Genomic DNA, 22,919 nt, shown 5'->3' with positions numbered 1-22,919 from the left:
AGTGCCCCAACATTGGTGTCAGTGGGAGGAATAGTGCCCCATCATTGGTATCAGTGGGAGGAATAGTGTCCCAACATTGGTGTCAGTGGGAGGAATAGTGCCCCATCATTGGTGTCAGTAGGAGGAATAGTTCCCCAACATTGGTATCAGGTGGAGGAATAGTGCCCCAACATTGGTGTCAGTGGGGGGAGGAATAGTGCCCCAACATTGGTGTCAGTGGGGGGAGGAATAGTGCCCCATCGTTGGTGTCAGTGGGGGGAGGAATAGTGCCCCATCGTTGGTGTCAGTGGGGGGAGGAATAGTGCCCCATCATTGGTGTCAGTGGGAGGAATAGTGCCCCAACATTGGTATCAGGGGGAGGAATAGTGCCCCAACGTTGGTGTCAGTGGGGGGAGGAATCGTGCCCCATTGTTGGTGTCAGTGGGGGGAGGAATAGTGCCCCATCATTGGTGTCAGTGGGGGGAGGAATAGTGCCCCATCGTTGGTGTCAGTGGGGGGAGGAATAGTGCCCCATCGTTGGTGTCAGTGGGGGGAGAAATCGTGCCCCATCGTTGGTGTCAGTGGGGGGAGGAATAGTGCCCCATCGTTGGTGTCATTTGGGGGAGGAATCATGCCCCATCGTTGGTGTCAGTGGGAGGAATAGTGCCCCATCATTGGTATTAGTGACACCAATGATTGGGCACTATTCCTCCCACTGACACCAATGATACTTACCTTGCTGACCCCTGCTCCAGCCTGGCCTCGCTCGCTCCCTCCCTCTCACATGGTACAGACACTTACCGGTCAGCTGTCTTCCTTCTCCGGCCGCTCTGCTCCTCTTCACTCGCTCGATCTTCGCGGTGCCGCTCGGCTCCACCTCTCTGAGCTCCACCACCTCGCCGGTGATTTGCCGCCTGTGTGCCTCTCCCGAGCTACAGTTCCGGCGTCCAATCACCGGCGAGGATTGATGCCGGGGGTGTGTCCAGATGACAGAGGTGGCATGTCATCCCGCCCACACCTGGAGACAGATAGAGGAGTGGTGTCTCGGTTCCTAAGACCATCGGAAATATGTGTTTTCCGATTGTCTTAGGCGACCCCTGTGAAAGCGTCGTTTGACCCCCAAAGGGGTCGCGACCCACAGGTTGAGAACCGCTGCTGTAGAGCGTATTTATCCCGCTAACCTTTTCTCTCCCCTTATCCCTCCCCCCTTCCCACAATCCCTCCCCTCTCCCTCCCCTCCATCCCCTCCCCACAACCTCACCACCATCCCTCCCCCCCCTTCCCCCCTCTTTTTAGGCCTTCACTTTGCCTGTTCATCATTTGTGGAACTAACATCCACCTTTGATTTGGTCCTTAGGGCTACACTCCTCCCATGGCTAGCCTCCCCTCCGTCCAGATCTCCTTATTGACCCCATTCTACTTGTACTTCTTAACAAAAAGGGGAAGAATTGGAGCAAAGCTAGATGAGCGAAGGAGGAAACAGGAGGCAAATTAGGGACACGGAGGGGCAGAGAGAAAAAAAAAAAACCCTCTCTCCCCTCCACCCCCTTCTTTATGGAGCTTCTATACTGTTCGCAAGTACGTCTCTTAGAGGCTGATCCCTCTTTGCAGATCCTTCTCCTAGGTCGATCACTGTGTAAAGAGGTAAATCGCATCTTAGAGTTCGGAAACGAAGAGTTGGAACTCTGCACTGCTGTCCCGTCTGCGTGCCCAGTCTCGACTGTAAAAGTGGGAAGAAGGTATACCCTTTTACGGAGGATAGACAGCAGGACCTTTTTGCCCTGAATATAAGCTTTACATCCAATCAGCCCTTTTATCTTCAATGCATAGAAAAGTAGACAGTCAAATATATAGATAGATAGATAGATATATAGATAGATAGATAGATAGATAGATAGATAGATAGATAGATACCAACCGGGCATCCGCTTTTAGACCTCTTCTCAACATATTCTGATTCTTTGATATGAAAGGCTTATGGAGCTTCAATACTGTTCGTAAGTACGTCTTTTAGAGGCTGATCCCTCCTAACACTGTGGTCGACCTAGGAGAGGGATCTGCAAAGAGGTAGATCGCTTCTTAGAGTTTGGAAACGAAGAGTTGGAACTCTGCACTGCTGTCCCGTCGGCGTGCCCAGTCTCGACTGTAAAAGGGGGAAGAAGGTATACCCCTTTACGGAGGATAGAGAGCAGGACCTTTTTGCCCTGAATATCAGCTTTACATCCAATCAGCCCTTTTATCTTTGATGCATAGAAAAGTAGACAGACAAATAGATAGATAGATAGATAGATAGATAGATAGATACCAACCGGGCATCCGCTTTTACCACAGAGTAAACTCAGACCAAATAATGTTCCAGAAAAGTAATCCACTCTGGCCAGAGCACAACACATGTAAAAAGGACACAATACTGACAAGAACACGCTCAACATTTTTCTGGCTGACATATTTTTCATTGCTTATTCACAATCAAAGTAAAAAACTTGAGACCGACAAACACTAACTGTTTACTCTAAACCAGCGTTTCTCAACCTGGGGGTCGCGACCCCTTTGGGGGTCGAACGACACTTTCACAGGGGTCGCCTAAGACCATCGGAAAACACATATTTCCGATGGCCTTAGGAACCGAGACACCGCTCCTCTATCCGTCTCCAGGTGTGGGCGGGATGACATGCCATCCCTGTCATCTGGACACACCCCTGGGATCAATCCTTCGCCGGTGATTGGCCGCCGGAACTGTAGCTCAGGAGAGGCACACAGGCGACCAATCACCGGTGAGGAGGTGGAGCTTGGAGAGGAGGAGCCGAGGAACAAGGCAAAGATCGAGCGAGTGAAGAGGAGGAGAGCGGCCGGAGAAGGAAGACATCTGACCGGTAAGTGTCTTTACCATGGGAGAGGGAGGGAGCGAGCGAGCCCAGGCTGGAGCAGGGGTCAGCAAGGTAAGTATCATTGGTGTCAGTGGGAGGAATAGTGCCCCATCATTGGTGTCACTAATACCAATGATGGGGCAATATTCCTCCCCCCACTGACACCAACGATGGGGCACTATTCCTCCCCCCACTGACACCAACGATGGGGCACTATACCTCCCCCACTGACACCAACGATGGGGCACTATTCCTCCCCCCACTGACACCAACGATAGGGCACTATTCCTCCCCCCACTGACACCAACGATGGGGCACTATTCCTCCCCCCACTGACACCAACGATGGGGCACTATTCCTCCCCCCACTGACACCAACGATGGGGCACTATTCCTCCCCCCACTGACACCAACGATGGGGCACTATTCCTCCCCCCACTGACACCAACGATGGGGCACTATTCCTCCCACTGATACCAATGATGGGGCACTATTCCTCCCACTGATAACAATGATGGGGCACTATTCCTCCCACTGACACCAATGATGGGGCACTATTCCTCCCACTGACACCAATGATGGGGGCACTATTCCTCCCACTGATACCAATGATGGGGCACTTTTCCTCCCACTGACATCAGTGATGGGACACTATTCCTCCCACTGACACCAGTGATGGGGCACTATTCCTCCCACTGACACCAATCATGGGGCACTATTCCTCCCCCCACTGACACCAACGATGGGGCACTATTCCTCCCCCCACTGACACCAACGATGGGGCACTATTCCTCCCCCCACTGACACCAACGATGGGGCACTATTCCTCCCCCCACTGACAACAACGATGGGGCACTATTCCTCCCACTGATACCAACGATGGGGCACTCTTCCCCCCACTGACACCAATGATGGGGCACTATTACTCCCACTGACACCAATGATGGGGCACTATTCCCCCCACTGACACCTATGATGGGGCACTATTCCTCCCACTGACACCAATGATGGGGCACTATTCCTTCCACTGACACCAATGATGGGGCACTATTCCTCCCATTGACATCAGTGATGGGACACTATTCCTCCCACTGCAAAATTACAGTTATGAAGTAGCAACGAAAATAATTTTATGGTTGGGGGTCAGCACAACATGAGGAACTGTATTAAGGGGTCGCGGCATTAGATAGGTTGAGAACCACTGCTCTAAACAGTATATGTTACTCCTGGCTCCTTCTCTGCACTGTCTATTGTCTTTGCAATAAACTCAGCTCTTATCTTTCTATAGTCTGTGTTACACTGTACATTATACTTTTGACCCATTCTCTGGGTAGTGTATGTTGTACTCCTGACCTTTTTTCTGTATAGTCTTTATTGTACATTAAAAAGCTATTTTTCACATTACACTTCTGACCTCTTCTCAGCATATTCTGATTCTTTGACATGAAGGGCTTATGGAGCTTCTTTTTTTTTTTTTTATAAATATTTATCTATTTTCAAGTCTTATACATGTCATTTCAACATTTCTATTATTATAATTATCAAAACAGTAATTTATATGATTTATTTGACCATATATATAATCTTCCTTTTCTTACCATCCCCCCTGCCAAAACTCCCCCTCCCCTCCCCCCCTTCCCTCTCCCACCCACGCTCCACTTTCCTTTTTCTCTCATTAACTCCATATCTTTCTATTCTTCCTAAACCCTATTCTAATTCCACTTCCAGGAATATTATCTCCTCATATATTTCATCTTTACTTTATATTCTTCCCAGACTTTCCATTTTTTATTATACAACTCCAACTTGTCCTCATATGTATAATACAATCTTTCTGTCCTGGATAGCTGATTTACTCTACTTATCCAATCCTCCTCAGTTGGCACCTCTCTTTTCTTCCAGAACCTGGGGATCAGACTCTTTGCTGCGGTCAAGTATTGCCATATCCCGAGACTCTTGTATACTTTCGTAGAGAGCTTCGAGATATGGAGGAGACATAGTTCTGGATCCAATCCTATATTGATTTTAGTAATTTTCCCTATTAAATAAACTATCTTCCGCCAAAACACCTGTATTTCTGAACACTCCCACCACATGTGATACCACGTGCCAACCTCACCACATCCTCTCCAACACATCCGTGACATCTCTGTATTCATCTTGTGCTCTACATTAGGGGTAATGTGCCATCTATTCAAACACTTATAATTTACTTCTACTTCCCTCATACTAATATTTTCATGAATGAATGTGAACATTTTCCTCTCCTCCTCCTCCTCCTCCTCCTCTATTTTCCTTCCTATATCTCTTTCCCATTTCTCTATGTGCATTAACTTTGTGTCAGTGTCAATCTCCAATGATATCTTGTGTATTTTTGCCATTCCGTGTCTACCATTTCCCCGTGTCTCAAATAGTCTCTCAAATGGGTTCCAATCCTTTCTAGTTCTTATGGGCTTAGGGAGACTCTCAAAAAATTACTTCAGTTGGTAATATCTTAATCTATCCATCTTATTAAAAACTTCTCCCTTTCTGTCTTCCATATCCTTATATGACCCAATTTCCTCCCCTACCAATATATCTCTCAATTGCGCCTCTTGTTTTATAATCCATTTCCCTGCTATACTATCCATACCCGGGATAAAATATTTTGTGTTCCTAAGTGGTATTAATTGTGAATTAAAAACCCACCCTTTTTGTCTGTGTAATAAATCCCATTCTTTTAGAACATTCAAAGTATACTTACTAGTGCTCTCCTCTAATTCCCTATATTGTGCTGGTACCCAAATACTTTTACTTAAACTTATTCCACTCAGTGCTTTCTCAATTTTAACCCAACTTTTCTCCGGATTATGGATCCAGTCAAAAATTCTCGCAATAATCCCCGCTCTATAATATCTCCTGAAATCTGGTACTCCCAATCCTCCTCTCTCTTTACTTCTAGTCAATATCTCATAGCCTATTCTAGGTTTTTTATTTCTCCATATATATTTTATCATCATTTTCCTAAGTTCTTTAAAATATGTCTCTGGGAGCTTAATTGGGATCATTTGAAATTTGTATAATACTTTAGGGACAATTATCATCTTTATCAGGTTTATGCGTGCCATCCACGATGGGTTTCCATTTCCCACCCTTCTCAGCTCCGCCTTTATCTCATTTAATAGTGCTATATAATTGGCTTTATATAAGTTCGTAGTTGAGGCTGATAATTTTATTCCTAGATATTTTATTTTTTTATTTTTTTATTTTTTCCCAAGATATTTTTTATTGAGATATGAAAGGCATAACAAGTCATAAACAAATACGGATCGCAGTCCGCGCAAGTCTTTAAGCATGTTCTCCCGTAACGCAGACGGGATCAGGACATATAAGTAAATCGTTGCTCAACCTGAAATACAGTCCTAAGGGGAAGGCATAGTATATACCCATAGCAATGATGTTAGCAGTATGTAATTTATAGAAATACGGGGTACAATAGTCCTTGTGTAGGGAGATCTAAAGAAACAGGACAGTGAGGTATATAACAACAGTCGTGTCAACTCAAGGCATATATGTCTTAGGATTCCGTACCTGAACATTATAGATTAGATTTGAGGAGTATTGTTACACCTGTGTGTCTGTAAGTACTCTGTACCTTATGAAAAATATATAGTTAGTTAGAATATGGTAAAGAGGTGAAAGAGAGAGAAAGAAGAGATGGGAATGAGACGAGCAAGGGAATGGAGGAAGAGTATGAGGAAAAATATCATAGTGGGGCGAGGAGGGACGTAGGGGACGAATACAGAGGAAGAGAGAGAGAGAGAGAGAGAGAGAGAGGGGGAGAGAGGAAAAAAAAAAAAAAAAAAAAGAAAGAAGGGGGGGGGGGGGGAGGTGAATGGGGGAAGGATGAGGTATATAACTAAATAGGCACAACCAAACCAGTCATATCAGTTAGCAGCTTCCAGGCTGAGACAGATTCAATCTTTACTTAGAAATACAATTTCGTTAAAGTCCCGTAATGGAACTATTCCTGAGGTGAACGTTCTAGGGGTTTCCGTGTCACCAAATCTCCTCTCGCTCATTCCTTCATTAGACAATGATAAGTATCGGTAGTTTGGAAATGATTCCAACACGCCCAAGTCTTCCTGAATCTCTCGGGGTGTTCTTTTGCCACTGAAATCAGCTCCTGCATCTCTGCGATCCTGATGATCCTAAGAATCCACTCTCGCACGGTGGGAACGTATTCCGATCGCCAATGGACCGGAATACACTGTCTTGCCGCATTTATCATGTGTAAAGCAAGCGACCTACGATAAGTCCGCACAGAAAGTGAGGAATGATGAAGTAGACACTGTGCTGGGGTAAAGTCTAGGGCGTATGTAGTTACCTGTGTGATTATGTCCAAAACTTTTCTCCAGAAGGGTTGCAGCCGCGGGCAGTCCCACCAGATATGTAGAAGAGTACCTGTTGCCCGGGAACATCTCCAGCATAGATCTGAGGCGTTAGGATCAAATTTACTAACCAAAGACGGAACTCTGTACCATCTGGAAAATAATTTATAATTGCCTTCTTGTGTAGAGACACAAATGGAGCCTTTATGCATATGGTCGTAAATGTGGTCCCAGTCCTCTGGTGAGATTTGAAGTTGTAGGTCACGTTGCCAGGCTGAACAGGTCTTCCGCGAATGAGATGTGTTAGTACTTTCAAGATAGGAATAGAGCTTAGATATAACATGCCGCTGGGGGATGTCCGTAAAGCAGAGCTTCTCAAATGCAGTAAGCGGTCTTGAATAGTCTTTTAGATGTGGGGAGTTACGTAAGAAATGGTGGATTTGTCTATACATCCATGGAGTTAGTGTAATGGATGGCCACGTCTTTGCAATGTCTTCTTTAGATAAGAGGCTAGAATCTTTGAAGAATTGACCCACTGTAAGACTCTCATCACGGCCATACCCAGCAAGAAAGGTCGGAGAAATCCCTGGAATAAAGTCCGGATTCAATTTGATCGGAGTAAGAGGGCTCGGAAAGGAAGATAGTTCTTTTTTCTGGAACAACTGAGCACTACAGCATAGAGTGGGACCTATAAGTGGGTGTTCTCAAAACTCGGAAGGGACGTGAGAGGTTTTCAGCCACGGGGAGGTGGAGAGTGGTATCTTTGAGAAATCAGCCTCTACACCAACCCACACCTTACGAGTGTGGTTTGTTGTCCAGTCCACTATTCTGGCTAGGTGACAGGACCTGTAATAACGGTGAATATCCGGAAGTCCTATACCTCCACTCCTCTTGGGCATGGTGAGTTGGGCAAAGCTAATTCTTGGGCGTTTATTATACCAAAGAAAGGAGGTACAGAGCGTTCTATAGGATTTGAAGAATGAGTTTGGTAATTGGATTGGTATTGTCTGCAAAAGATATAATATTCTGGGGAGCACGTTCATCTTTAGTATAGCTGCCCTACCAAACCAAGAAAACCAGGGTTTATTCCATGTCTGTAGGTCTTTGGAGATGTCACGTAAGAGGGGTAGAAAATTTTTTGTATATAATTCCGAAAGATGTGTTGGTAATTGGATTCCTAAATAAGTGATAGCTTCACGTTGCCAAGTAAAAGGAAAATTTGATGTCGCTTGTTTCAACACATCCGGAGTTAATGATACATTAAGTGCTTGAGATTTAGAAAAATTGATTTTAAAGTTAGCCAAGTACTGAAATAGTTTGAAATCTTGTAGCAAGTTTGGCAACGTGATATGCGGGTCTGTTAGGAAAAGAAGTATGTCATCAGCAAAGGCTGCCACTTTATGTAGTTTGTCATTGATCAAAATCCCCTTGATGTTAGCATTATCCTTAATGCAATTCAATAAAGGTTCCAATGTAAGGATAAATAAGAGGGGTGACAAGGGGCATCCCTGTCTGGTCCCGTTGCCAATTGAGAAGGAGTCCGAAAGGTGACCATTCACGCGCACTCGCGCTGTGGGGGCTATATATAGAGACATAATAAAAGTCAAAAAGCGCAAAGGCAGTCCCAGTACAATCAAAACTGCCTCCAGGTAATCCCATGCTAGTCTGTCAAACGCCTTTTCGGCATCTAAAGAGAGAAAAAATCCAGGTTGTCGCTTTTGAAGTAGCCAGTGATGTATATTAATGGCCCTAATTGTGTTATCTCTGGCCTCTCTGCCCGGAACAAAGCCCACCTGGTCCGGAGATATGATGGATTCTATAACAGGTAGTAAACGGTTAGCCAGAATTTTAGCAAAGATCTTTAGATCAACATTTAATAGCGAAATCGGACGATAATTCACTGTAGAAGTGTGGTCTTTATTCTCTTTGGGTATAACCGTAATGTGAGCCTCCGAAAGATGACTCATAGATTGTCCTGGCGTGTCTAATGTGTTGAAGGCCTGTAGAAATGGAAGCGCTAAAATGTCAAGAAAAGATTTGTAATAAGAGTTGATAAAGCCATCGGGTCCTGGGCTTTTACCAGGTTTCAACTGTGTAATAGCCTGTTGTAGTTCCTGTAGCGTCAAAGCTCCCTCCAATTCTTTCGCTTGTGTCCTTGAAACTGGTTTGGGGAGATATTGCGTGAGGAAGGCCTGTATAATGGTCTTACGTGGCCTAATGTCACCTGTTGGTTTTGGCTGTAAAGGTAGGTTGTATAGGTTAGAGTAAAACTCTTCAAATTCCGCCGCGATTTCCGACGATGTTTTCAGTAGGCGTCCATGCTTGGAATGGAGCTGATAAATGTGTCGAGCTGCCTTTTTAGATTGTAGCGCCCGAGCAAGAAATTTGCCACTCTTATTGCCATGTTCATAGAAAAGCTTCTGTTGTAGAGTAAAATTACGCTTAGTTTTCTTCTCTACGACATCGCGGAGTTGTTGTCGTGCTCGATCTAGTTCAGTAGCCGATCTTAAGGCTATAGATCGTTTATGTGCGCACTCAAGTGAGCGAACTTTTTGCAATAAAGAATAAAATGATGCTTGAGCCCGACGTTTTCGCGCAGCTGAGATTGACATTATAAGTCCACGTATTACACATTTGTGCGCTTCCCACCGTACGAGAGGGGTCGTTTCCAAGGATGTATTTTCTCGAAAGTAGTTTGTCAAAGAATCACGGATCTGGAGGGTAACTGAGGAATCCGTAAGGAGAAATGGATCCAGTCTCCATATTTTGGATATGCCTGGTGTATCCAGGAATTGCAAAGTTATCATAATCGGGTGGTGATCTGAGAGGAGCTTTGGTTCGATCGAGGCAGACTGCAAGGTATTTAAATCGTTTTGCGAGAGAAAGAAGTAGTCGATTCTAGAGTGGCGTTTGTGAGGAGCAGAATAAAAGGTATAATCTCTGTCTGAAGGGTGAAGGGTACGCCATGCATCATGAAGGAGAAGGTCTTTCAATTCAATTTTGATTTGTTTGAGTGCTTGGAACGGTATGGAGGAAAACCCCGAGGACGTATCTTCCAGTGGGTTCAGAGCCACATTAAAATCGCCTCCCAGAATCAGGATACCCGATTGAAATGTAGCAAGTAACTTGGTGATTTTACGAAAAAAGCTTACTTGTGCAGTATTGGGACTATAAACATTGACTAGGGTAAGTGGTTTATTAAAGAGGGTGCCTTTGAGAAAAAGGAACCTGCCCTCGGGATCTTCAAGAGACTCAGTAAGTTCAAACGGGAGCGTTTTAGAAAGCAAAATGGATACCCCCTTAGCTTTTACTTCCGCATTAACTGAGTGAAATGCCGTGGGGTAGTTAACATTAGAGAATTTAGGGACTTGGTCTGCTCGAAAATGAGTTTCTTGGACAAAGATCACATCTGCACGTAGGCTTTTCATATAAGTGTGTAGTTGCGAGCGTTTTTCAGGCACATTTAGGCCCCTTGCGTTGAGAGAGGCCACGGAAAGTGTGCGAAATGACTGTTTAGAAGCGTGTTTATTAGCCATTATGAAATCTACACGAACTGGTTGCTTGAGGGCTATAAGTGTACTCGATACGTATCGCTGAGGCAGGGAGAAGAAGGGGAAGGCGAAGAGAGAAAGAGAGAGAGAGAGAGAAAAAAAAAAAAAAAAAAAAGGGGGGGGGGGGGACAAGGGGGTATCAGAAGAAAAAAGATTAATATAGAGTTTCTAAACTGTTGAAATAGAAACTAAATTATAAAGGAACAGAGTCAAAAAATTAGGTAGAAAAAAAGATAGAAGTGTCAGGTGTGTCATATATGTCCGTATGTATGTATTAATCTATGTTCCTTCAACTTCCTTTAAAACTCGACTCCAGAGGCAGAATAGTCCAGCTATTCTATCTCATAGTAAAGCTCCTATGGAATGGTTGTTTGCAAGACGTTGTGTGAGAATCTCGAATAAACTGTCGGAGAGGTGTCAAACCCAGAAACGGCCGTATTAAGAATATACAGTATAGTTCTAAAGCGGCCTAACTCTCCTGAATAAAAGTTGTAGAGGGGGAATGATCCAATATGATGTGTCCTTGACACATATACGTAGGTGGGAAGTGGCTAACTTGTAGCGAGAGATAAGTGGAGTGTAACAGGGGAGGGATGTATGCTAAAAGTGTTATATGCAACATCATGATAAACTCAATGTTGTAGGTAGGCACTTGGACCCTATCAAGGCTCCTAAACAGTGATGTGCAACAATAGGTGTAAAAGTGAATGTATGCCAAAGGAGAAGACCCAATATTTAAAACTGTATGACATAACTTGGACAGTCATTGGAAATACGTTATGCAATTGAGCGTAACCTATTTTACCATATACATATTATTGTATCACGAGTCATATACAATGCAATCTGTGATCTGTCATTTCCTAAAAGATACTTTAAATCGTACCACATAAACCCTCGAGTCACTTGAAAAGGGTCTGCATAGGCCATATCAATTTCGGATAAAGATAGCTACTGTACATGAAAAAGTGCATGGCAGGAGCAACAAAATCCCTTATGCCGAAACTGAGATGTAAGCCAAGGGCCAAATATCTCCTGAAACCGTTTTCCAAAGATAATGTAAGTAATAATCCCAACTGAGGGATCCTAAGTAGTGTTGAACACCCCATCGCCTACAAAACAGAGATAGGTTGCTGGGGAAGAAGCATCTATAATCTGTGGCCCAACGAGTCTGCGTCAAAGTAGAGCAGCTAAATGTATAGGGCCAAATTGTACCCATCCACGGAGTGAACTATACATGTGAAAATCATATAGTATGGGCTCATACTCCAAATCAAAAATACCACAGTACTCACATCTAGTTAGGAGGTATGTAACATATCATAAACTGAATTGCAGATAGAGGTATTCCAAGAGTTTTGTAAGACGAACATAATGTAAGGAGAGCAAATAAATAATGCGAATAGACTATTAATATGATATTAGCATTGATCTAATTAAGAGACAAGGGTCAGAGGCAAGCACGTACAGCAGTACACCAAGATGGTACGAAATCTCATGAATCCAGATTATGGTATTATTGTTTAGGATGCTTCAGGAGAGATAAACACATCTCGGTACACTACTGATCCGCACAAGCCCCCATCCCCCGTCCCACCAAAGATGGTATGTACAAGCGTATAGGCTAGTCCCGAGGCATTTCAAGGCTTATGGAGAATTTATCTGCAAGATCAAGACAAATAGCTTTTCAGAACCATAGTATTGCGCACTAGCCAAGCAAAAAAGAGCCCATCAATACCAGCAGGTACACAACCAATAGCTCCACAGATCCCAACATCTCTCTTCCATAACACAAATAAGGATACCTCAGCACTTACATGCCTACAAAACGAATAGATATGATTGATACATATTACATATATGAAGCTTGGCAATGTGATGCGATACACATACCCTAGAGAAGTACAGGTGATGTTAGGTATGTCACATAAAGGAACCGTGGATAAAAAATAACAAAACCTACTCGATTCACTAGTAAAGCAGCCTCAGACTGTGGGGGTGTTTATACTCATGAGCATGAATATCAGAAAACGGGAAAAGGTCATTCATGACGCGCCTTACGGTGTGCAGGCGATGCTGGTAAACTGTCATCATTAATAAGCCTTCTTCGTACCGGGGAAGTTGAAGCTGGGTGTGAAGATTTGCGTCGTCTTTCTCCAGATAAGTGGCCAGCAGATTGTGCTTCCATGGGGCTTTCATCTAGCTGCAATTGTAAAGAAGAAACACTGGACCAGTTAGGTATATCCGGTAGAGGGATATGCAAGGTTTCACAGAATGGTGCAAGGTCTTCCGGAAATCTCATGAGAGCTGATCTCCCCATATGTGTTGCAGCAAGACCAAACGGAAACTTCCAACGGTAGGCGATACCTTCAGAGCGAAGTAAATCTAGTAAGGGGCGCAGGTCTTTCCTACGTTGCAGGGTGAGATGGGAGAGATCCTGAAATAATTTAATTTCCGTTTCCTGGTAAAACAAGCGCTGTTTGTCCCGAGCTCTACGTAATATTTCCTCTTTAAGTCGGAAGTCGACTAGGCAGCAAACTATATCTCTCGGTGGGTCTGTGTCTCTGCCTTTGGGACGTAGGGCCCTATGGAGACGTTCGATCTCAATAGGAGATTCATGCGGTCTTTCCAAAAGATCATTAAAGATGGTTAAAAGAACTTGGGCGAGCTGGCCAGACTCTATTGCTTCCGGTACACCGCGCACCCGCAAGTTATGTCGTCTTCCCCTATTATCCAAGTCCTCAATATGACGATCGAGCTCTCTTAGGTGCATTGTGTGCGTGTCAACCTGCTTGCGCACCTCATGAATAGCAAGGCCTTGCATACTAACTTTATCCTCCACTGCGTCCAGCCTATGCGCCACTGCCTGCAGGTCAATATGTAGCTCAGCTATTGCCGCTGAAAGAGTCCCTTTAATATCTGATGCAACCGCTTTCAACCGCTTTCAAATCCCCGATGGTGAGAGGGGGAGGTTCGACATTGTCCAGGTATGGCCGCTGTTGTGGCAACTGTTGTCAAACTAATAGACTGTGATGGAATCTCCTTTGTAGGCGAATGTAATGGTGATGCAATAGAAGAGGATTCTGAGTGATCCGGAGTGTGAGACCGGAATAGCTCCGGGATACTGCGATTAGCAGGACCACCTGTACGGCGAGGGGATCTGGAGCGAGGAGTAGTAGCTTTCCTGTCTGCCTTCCCCATGTTTGCGTCGCCTCTCAGTGAAGATTGCGTAGCCCCACCTACGTGTGTCAAGGCTCACGGTATTATATTGCCATTTTCTTTGGGGTCAAGCTGGATCCCCCAGAACAGATATGTGAAAATGAGAATAGGTAGTTTACAACAGGCCCAGAATTGCACTATATGCCTCAGCGTGCAGGAAAGGATAAGCGAAACAGGGGGGGTCAATGGTTTCTGCTGTGCGGACTTACGGATACAGGGATTACCACAGCCTTCCCCTCATATGAATCTGTATGGGACGTCTTCTATAGGCCTATCCTCAGCACAGCTTCCTGTTGTAAAGGCTGTAGCAAGGCCTCTACAATATGCCGATATTTCCTGGGTTTGTGTGGGGGGTGACCCAATGGATCGTGAAGTGCTGGCAGTTCTCTGTGGGAGAAGGAATGTGCTCATGTGTGATGTGTCTCCCTGGACTGAAAACGCACTCAGCCTGTACCCTGATGGGAGAGGTCCTGGGCTCACTAGGCCTCACTACTCCACACCGCCCCTGTTTCACATATGGGGGGAGGGAGGGTGACACTTATATGCCTGTCGTCCCGTCTGGAACGGAGGGACGACAGGCGGATCGTTCACTGAACGAGTGGGAGGGGGGGTGACCAGTCCTCCCCCTTCCCACCTCTGCCCCGCGTGCTCTGTCACCACCGACCGGCCCGATGTGAGCCGGAGGACTCCGCGGCTCCACCCGGCCGCAACAAGGCCACACCCGGTCACCGCCTCCGAGTGGCGCCGACAGCGCCCGAAGCTGCCCAGTAGGGAAGTCGCGGGGACGGGTGAGTCTCGCACTCACTCCCGCCCTCTGATGTATGGTGGATGCCGGTGAACTCCGCGGCTCCACCCGGCCGCAACAAGGCCGCACCTGGTCACCGCCTCCGAGTGGCGCCAACAGCGCCCGAAGCTGCCCAGCAGGGATGTCGCGGGGACGGGTGAGTCTCACACTCACTCCCGCCCTCTGATGTATGGTGGATGCCGGCGGATGAGGAGATGAGCCGTCGGAGCTCCAGTTCAGGCGACTGGTCCGATCGCCATCTTGGACACGCCCCCCCCAATTCCTAGATATTTTAAATCTTTATCTCTCCAAAGGAAAGGGAATTCCTCTTTTAGTTTTTCCTTTTCTTCATTTTTAAGGTTGATATTTAAAATTTCAGTCTTTGTCGGGTTTATTTTCAGATTCGACAGTTCTCCATACTCTCTCAATGATTTCATTAAATTTGGAAGTGATGTTCTGGGATTTCCTACATAGAACATCAAATCGTCCGTATACGCCGCTACCTTATTTTCTCTATCTTTTATCTTTATTCCTTTTATATCTATATTCTTCCTAATCCTAGACAGCAAGGGCTCCAGTGATAATACATATAACAGTGGGGACAATAGACATCCCTGTCTTGTACCATTTGACATCTTAAAATACTCTGATCTTCCTCCATTTTCCATTATGGTGGCGGTAGGCCCTCTATCTAACTCTCCAATCCACCCTCTTATTCTATCTCCCATTCCTAATGCTTCCAGGGTGTCCATCATAAAACCCCAACTTACTCTGTCGAATGCCTTCTCGGCATCTATCGACATCAATATCATTGGGGTTTTCCCTTTCTTGCCCTCTTGTGTAAGCAGCAGTGATCTCAGAGCGTTGTCTCTACCCTCTCTTCCTGGAACAAACCCCACTTGATCTCTATGTATCCACTCCGGCATCAGTTCTTTTAATCTATTTGCCAACACCTTTGCAAATATTTTAGTGTCTACATTCAATAGCGCTATTGGTCGATAACTCGCACATTGCGTGGGATCTTTATCTTCCTTCTGAATCAGTACTATATTAGCCTGTAACGATTCTCCCCTCATCTCCATCCCATTCCCCAAGGCGTTCATATAACTCTTCATCTTGGGTATTAAAAGCTCTATATATTTTTTATAGTATTTAACTGTGTATCCGTCTGGACCCGGACTTTTCCCTCCCGCCATGCTTTTTAACGCTATTTTTATTTCCTCTGAAGTTATTTCTTCCTCTAAAGAGTTCAGTTGTATTTCTCTTAATTTCGGTAGACCTGCTTCCTCTAGGTATATCTTTCTTTTCCCCCTATTTACTATTTCCATTTTCTTAAACTTATCCTGGGGTATAATATTATACAACTCATTGTAATACTCTTTAAATATTCTGGCAATATCCTTAGTTGAGTGTAGAAATTCACCCTTGGGGTTTCTTATTTTCTCAATATAATTTCTATTTTTCTTCTTTCTTAAAGTTCTCATTAAATACTTTCCCGGCCTATCTCCCCATCTATACCTTTCACATGTTATTTTATTAAAGACTTTTCTTTTTTCTTTCTCCATTACATTCTCTAGTTCCTCTTTCTTCTTTATTAACCCCTTTTCAGGGCTACCGGGTATGACCAGAGGTGTGTGACTGACGCAGGGAAACGCAGACTTCAGATATGTTATAAACAATGTAATTTATTCACACTAACAATACAAACATAAACGCAGTGCAATACTAAAACATAACACAGAGCAAACAAACCAAACCAAACCACCCACAGATAACAGTACATACAATGCAAGCGTCGTCAGGCAGGCCGGGTCAATATCAATCGGGCAGGTAGGTACAGGGGGAGCAAGCGGAGAATGGTCGGGGTCACAGGCCAGGTTCAGCAGGTAGCGGGCAGCGTGGTACAGAGGGTCAGGCAGAGGGTTGGTCAGGGTCACAAGCCAGGGATCAGAACAGGAGAAGTCAGCAGAGGTCAGAATCAAGCAGGGTCAGCAACAAGACAGGAACAGGAACAGGAACGCAGGTTTACAAGATACAGGGCCCAGGAAAACACACACCAAGGCAGAGTCTGCAGGTCTGGCCATCCCTTAAATACACCAGTGTAAGCAGTTTCAGCTGTTTTAGCTGGCTGCAAGGTTGAGTCTCTGATTGCTGGGAGCACCCGCTGGCCAGCCCTGGTACTGCAGCGCATAAGGCAGGCGAGTCCCACCATTGCTGGCCAGTCCATTCCTGACAGTACCCCCCCCCTCAAGGAGCGGCCTCAGGATGCTCCAAACAGTCCTAGCTGGGCAAAATGTTCCACCGCCTGGGTCTGGTAACTGGCGGGATATCAAAGACTGGCACACCGGGCAGGACTCCGGGCAGCGGCACACCGGGCAGGACTCCGGGCAGCGGCACACCGGGCAGAGGCACATCGGGCAGAACTTCGGGCAGAGGCACATCGGGCAGCGGCACATCGGGCAGGACTCCGGGCAGAGGCACATCGGGCTGGACTCCGGGCAGAGGCACATCGGGCAGGACTCCGGGCAGAGGCACATCGGGCAGGACTCCGGGCAGAGGCACATCGGGCAGGACTCCGGGCAGAGGCACATCGGGCAGGACTCCGGGCAGAGGCACATCGGGCTGGACTCCGGGCGGAGGCACATCGGATCACCAGGCGAAGCAGCAGGCAGCGGCCACCAGGCGGAGCAGCAGGCCCCGGGCCCCCAGGCGGAGCAACAGGCACCGGGCCCCCCGGCGGAGCAACAGGCACCGGACCCCCAGGCGGAGCAACAGGCACCGGGCCCCCAGGCGGAGCAGCAGGCACCGGGCCCCCAGGCGGGGCAACAGGCATCGGGCCCCCAGGTGGAGCGGCGGGCGCCGGGCCCCCAGGAGGGGCGGCAGGCATCGGGCCCCCAGACGGGGCGACAGGCATCAGGCCCCCAGATGGGGCGACAGGCATCAGGCCCCCAGACGGGGCGACAGGCATCGGGCCCCCAGGCGGAGCGGCGGGCGCCGGGCCCCCAGGAGGGGCGACAGGCATCGGGCCCCCAGACGGGGCGACAGGCATCGGACCCCCAGGCGAAGCGACAGGTCTCGGGCCCCCAGGCGGGGCGGCGGGCGCCGGACCCCAAGGTGGAGCGACAGGTCTCGGGCCCCCAGGCGGAGCGGCGGGCGCCGGACCCCCAGGCGGAGTGACAGGTCTCGGGCCCCCAGGCGGAGCGACAGGTCTCGGGCCCCCAGGCGGAGCGACAGGTCTCAGGCCCCCAGGCGGAGTGGCGGGCGCCGGACCCCCAGGCGGAGCGACAGGTCTCGGGCCCCCAGGCGGAGCGGCGGGCACCGAGTCACCAGGCACAACAGTGGGCTCCGAGTCAACTGGCAAGACTGCGGGCACCGAGTCGTCTGGCAAGACTGCGGGCACCGAGTCAACTGGCGGAACAGCGGGCATTGAGTCAACTGGCGGAACAGCGGGCTTCGAGTCGTCTGGCAAGACTGTGGGCACCGAGTCGTCTGGCAAGACTGCGGGCACCGAGTCGTCTGGCAAGACTGCGGGCACCGAGTCGTCTGGCAAGACTGCGGGCACCGAGTCAACTGGCGGAACAGCGGGCTTCGAGTCGTCTGGCAAGACTGTGGGCACCGAGTCGTCTGGCAAGACTGTGGGCACCGAGTCGTCTGGCAAGACTGCGGGCACCGAGTCATCTGGCAAGACTGCGGGCACCGAGTCGTCTGGCAAGACTGCGGGCATCGGGTCACCAGGCATCAGGTCATTTGGCTCAACCGCGGGCACCGCGTCATCTGGCAAGACAGTGGGCACCAAGTCACCAGGCACGACAGTGGGCTCTGACTCAACTGGCAAGACTGCGGGCACCTAGTCGTCTGGCAAGACTGCGGGCACCGAGTCAACTGGCGGAACAGCGGGCATTGAGTCAACTGGCGGAACAGCGGGCTTCGAGTCGTCTGGCAAGACTGTGGGCACCGAGTCGTCTGGCAAGACTGCGGGCACCGAGTCGTCTGGCAAGACTGCGGGCACCGAGTCGTCTGGCAAGACTGCGGGCACCGAGTCAACTGGCGGAACAGCGGGCTTCGAGTCATCTGGCAAGACTGTGGGCACCGAGGCGTCTGGCAAGACTGCGGGCACCGAGTCATCTGGCAAGACTGTGGGCACCGAGTCGTCTGGCAAGACTGCGGGCACCGAGTCATCTGGCAAGACTGCGGGCACCGAGTCGTCTGGCAAGACTGCGGGCATCGGGTCACCAGGCATCAGGTCATTTGGTTCAACCGCGGGCACCGCGTCATCTGGCAAGACAGTGGGCACCAAGTCACCAGGCACGACAGTGGGCTCTGACTCAATTGGCACGACAGCGGGCACCGGGTCATCAGGTACCGGATTGGCTGGCTCGACAGCGGGCATTGGGTCACCAGGTATGACAGCGGGCACTGGGTCACCAGGCCATTTGGCTTGCCAGCGGGCACCGCGTCATCTGGCAAGGCAGTGGGCACCGGGTCACCAGGCATTGGATCGTCTGGCTCGACAGCGGGCATCGGGTCACCAGGTATGACAGCGGGCACTGGGTCACCAGGCCATTTGGCTTGCCAGCGGGCACCGCGTCATCTGGCAAGGCAATGGGCACCGGGTCACCAGGCATTGGATCGTCTGGCTCGACAGCGGGCATCGGGTCACCAGGTATGACAGCGGGCACTGGGTCACCAGGCATCAGGTCATTTGGCTCGCCAGCGGGCACCGCGTCATCTGGCAAGGCAGTGGGCACCGAGTCACCAGGTACGACAGCGGGCTCTGAGTCAATTGGCACGACAGCGGGCACCGGATCAGGTACCGGATCATCTGGATCAACAGCGGGCATCGAGTCAACTGGCCTAATAGGATCATCAGGCTGGATCAGTTCATTATGCTGGGTAGAGGCATCCGGCTGAGTAGAGGCATCCGGCTGAGTAGAGGCTTCCGGCTGAGTAGAGGCTTCAGGCTGAGTAGAGGCTTCAGGCTGAGTAGAGGCTTCAGGCTGAAGAGAGGCATCAGGCTGAAGAGAGGCATCAGGCTGAACCACGGAAGGCAGGTTCTCAGACGGCAGGCTCACCGGTTTGGATACTGGCAGGATGGTACTGGTTGTAAAGAATTTTCGCTTTTTTCTGGTTTTAACTACTGGAGCACTGCAAGTAAACGCAGGTCTGCAAACAAATGGAGCAGCTGGAGACAGAGAAGAGCTGGAGGATGGAACAGAGTAGGGAGCAGTTGCTACAAAGGGCTTTTTTACAGGGTTAAAGGCAGGATAGGTGCAGCGAGCGGGAACAGGGTACTGACATGCGGTAGATAGCAGGGCAGGAGGAGCTGTTGGGAATGCAGGAATAGAGCTTTGAGGAAATAGATTAGAAGCAGGACTGGGTTTTTGTAAGCTGACTGAGGCTGGGTGCAACAAATCTGTCCATGTCTGCAGTATGGGTTGAACAAAGCTCAGCTTACACAAAGCCTGTCTGACCAATGACTGCACTGCGTTTATACAATCTCTTAGTGTCTGTGGTGAACATGCAGCATAATGCTCCAAGAAGCAATCCACATCATCCTCTAATAACCACACCAGGGACTCTACCTGGTCAGCACTAAATGGCGGCAAAAATTCATCCCTGCATTCGGGGGTACCAGATGAAACCAACTCCGCACAAACCTGAATCAATGGCTGCACCTCAGAGAACTCTGTGCCCTGATCTACTAGAACATGAGCGAGCCGTATACATTCTAGCAGTTCATCCCGGGGATACTCCTTCAGAGTTTGATAAGCATACTCTCTGTCATCAAACACTAGCAGATATAAATACACAACCTCATCAAGATCCATCCTTCCCATCAACAAGCCAAGATGGCTTCCCTGTGCAGCCACTTCTGGTCAGGATTGGCCTTGGTGTAATGTCAGGGCTCCCGGGTGTGACCAGAGGTGTGTGACTGACGCAGGGAAACGCAGACTTCAGATATGTTATAAACAATGTAATTTATTAACACTAACAATACAAACATAAACGCAGTGCAATACTAAAACATAACACAGTGCAAACAAACCAAACCAACCACCCACAGATAACAGTACATACAATGCAAGCGTCGTCAGGCAGGCCGGGTCAATATCAATCGGGCAGGTAGGTACAGGGGGAGCAAGCGGAGAATGGTCGGGGTCACAAGCCAGGTTCAGCAGGTAGCGGGCAGCGTGGTACAGAGGGTCAGGCAGAGGAGAATGGTCAGACAAGCCAGGGATCAGGAGCAGGAGAATGGTCAGACAAGCCAGGGATCAGAGCAGGGTCAGCAGAGAATCAGACAGGAACAGGAACAGGAAACAGGGCCCAGGAGAAACACACCACCAAGGCAGAGTCTGCAGGTCTGAATGTCCCTTAAATACACCAGTATAATTAGTTCCAGGTGTTTGACTGGCTGCAAGGTTGAGTCTCTGATTGCTGGGAGCACCCGCTGGCCAGCCCTGGTACTGCAGCTCATAAGGCAGGTGAGTCCCACTATTGCTGGCCAGTCCATTCCTGACACTTCATCAACAACACCAACAACTAGGAAACTTTATCTTCCCAAGTTTTTTATAGTCTCAAATATTAGTAGTCTCTATTTATCCAAATCTGTGCCCCCCTGTATAGTACAGTGCTAATTCTAGTCCAGCCATTCTCAACCAGGGTTCCATGGAACCCAAGGGTTCTCCAGGAGTTGCTAGGGGTTCCTTGAGCCGTGGCTGGTTGACCTTCCTTTTAATGGTGCCTGTATTGTTCTAGGACCAACAACACTTGGCAGAGTCAGCAGGGTGACATCAGTTATCTTTTTTTTTAGCATTATTGCTACTTTTATTTCCAATTTTCTTTTTTATCATCATTCCTACTGACCACCAACGTAAGGAACCTTTGCCTCCTGATTAACTGGTTTTAGTAAGGTTCCTTTGAGATCTCCACACTTTTTTAGGGGTTCCTCTGGTCTATAAAGGTTGTAAAAGGCTGTTCTAATCTGTGAGAGTCTCCATGTTGGAGCTTGTATAGCATTGTGTACTGTACATTAGGGGCAGGTATACCTTGAGGCGTCTCATTCCTTCCTAAAGGTGCAGGGACACACAAGAAGTCCAGCAAAGCACAATGACAGCTGAAGGCGTCCAACGTGTCCCTGCTTCAATTTAACCAATTTAACTAAATAAAAATGGCAATCACCCGAACATACATATAACATGCTTTTAAAGTATGGTGCACATAAAAAGCCTTTGCATAGCAAAGTTCTTTTATGTGGATCTTACTTAAAAAAGCTAGTTATAAATTCAGGTGGCTGCCATTTTTGTTTATCTTGGTTCTGTCTCCAGTCCTCTGCCCACTGCACCTTGGCCATCCATAGGTACACATCAAAAGTGAAAAAAAGTAACTTTTAATCAGAAGATTTTAGTTTTACCTCCTTGGAACATCTCTTAGCCAGTTGGCCAAAAGGTAGTAGAAAAACCATATAAGCTCCACTTGATGGACAGGTTGGGTGAGTATAGTTGTGGGTCACAGTACCATCAGGGGCGGGCAGGAATCTCACTGGATTTTTTACTCAAGAAGACACCCGTCCTATCTATAGCCACTACTGCATCAAGTCATCTACAGAAACCTGGTGTGGCCATGTTATATAAAATAGGTTGGTTCATCATTTCTGAATATAGGTTCCTCCCAATCTAGAAGTTGTAGAGTAGACTTTCTGAATGTCACTGCTGGTTATATGACTTGGCCATGATATTTGTGCTCTTGTTTAAAAAAATGAACACTGAATGAGCAGCTGGGGCACATTTAAAAAAATATTATATACTTTCCAGGCACCTCCTTGAATCTTCAAAGTCAACATGAAGGCCATCGAGCACCATCTCCTACTGGGAACCTCAAAAAGAATCCTCGGTCTGCTGTGGAAAAGCACAAGCAGGATGGTAGGAAAACAATCAAAGACTCGCTATTGATGCGTATGGGAGGGCCTCATGCATAATAGTTTAAGGAGGAAAAATAGTTCATGCAGTTAGGCTTTACGAACCAGTCAGGCTCTCTATTCTAAAGTTTCCAGCAAAGGTTAGTTGCTATGGAAAACCAGAACTGTTCATCTCTCAGCGACCTTAATGTATGGGGCCCAATGGGTATGCACGATGAACATCTGCTCACAGCAT

The sequence above is a fragment of the Staurois parvus genome, unplaced genomic scaffold (genome assembly GCF_062004578.1).
Source record: "Staurois parvus isolate SC_StPar_1 unplaced genomic scaffold, SC_StPar_1.0 ptg000283l, whole genome shotgun sequence".
Lineage (NCBI taxonomy): Eukaryota > Metazoa > Chordata > Amphibia > Anura > Ranidae > Staurois > Staurois parvus.
This window is presented reverse-complemented; position numbering follows the sequence as displayed.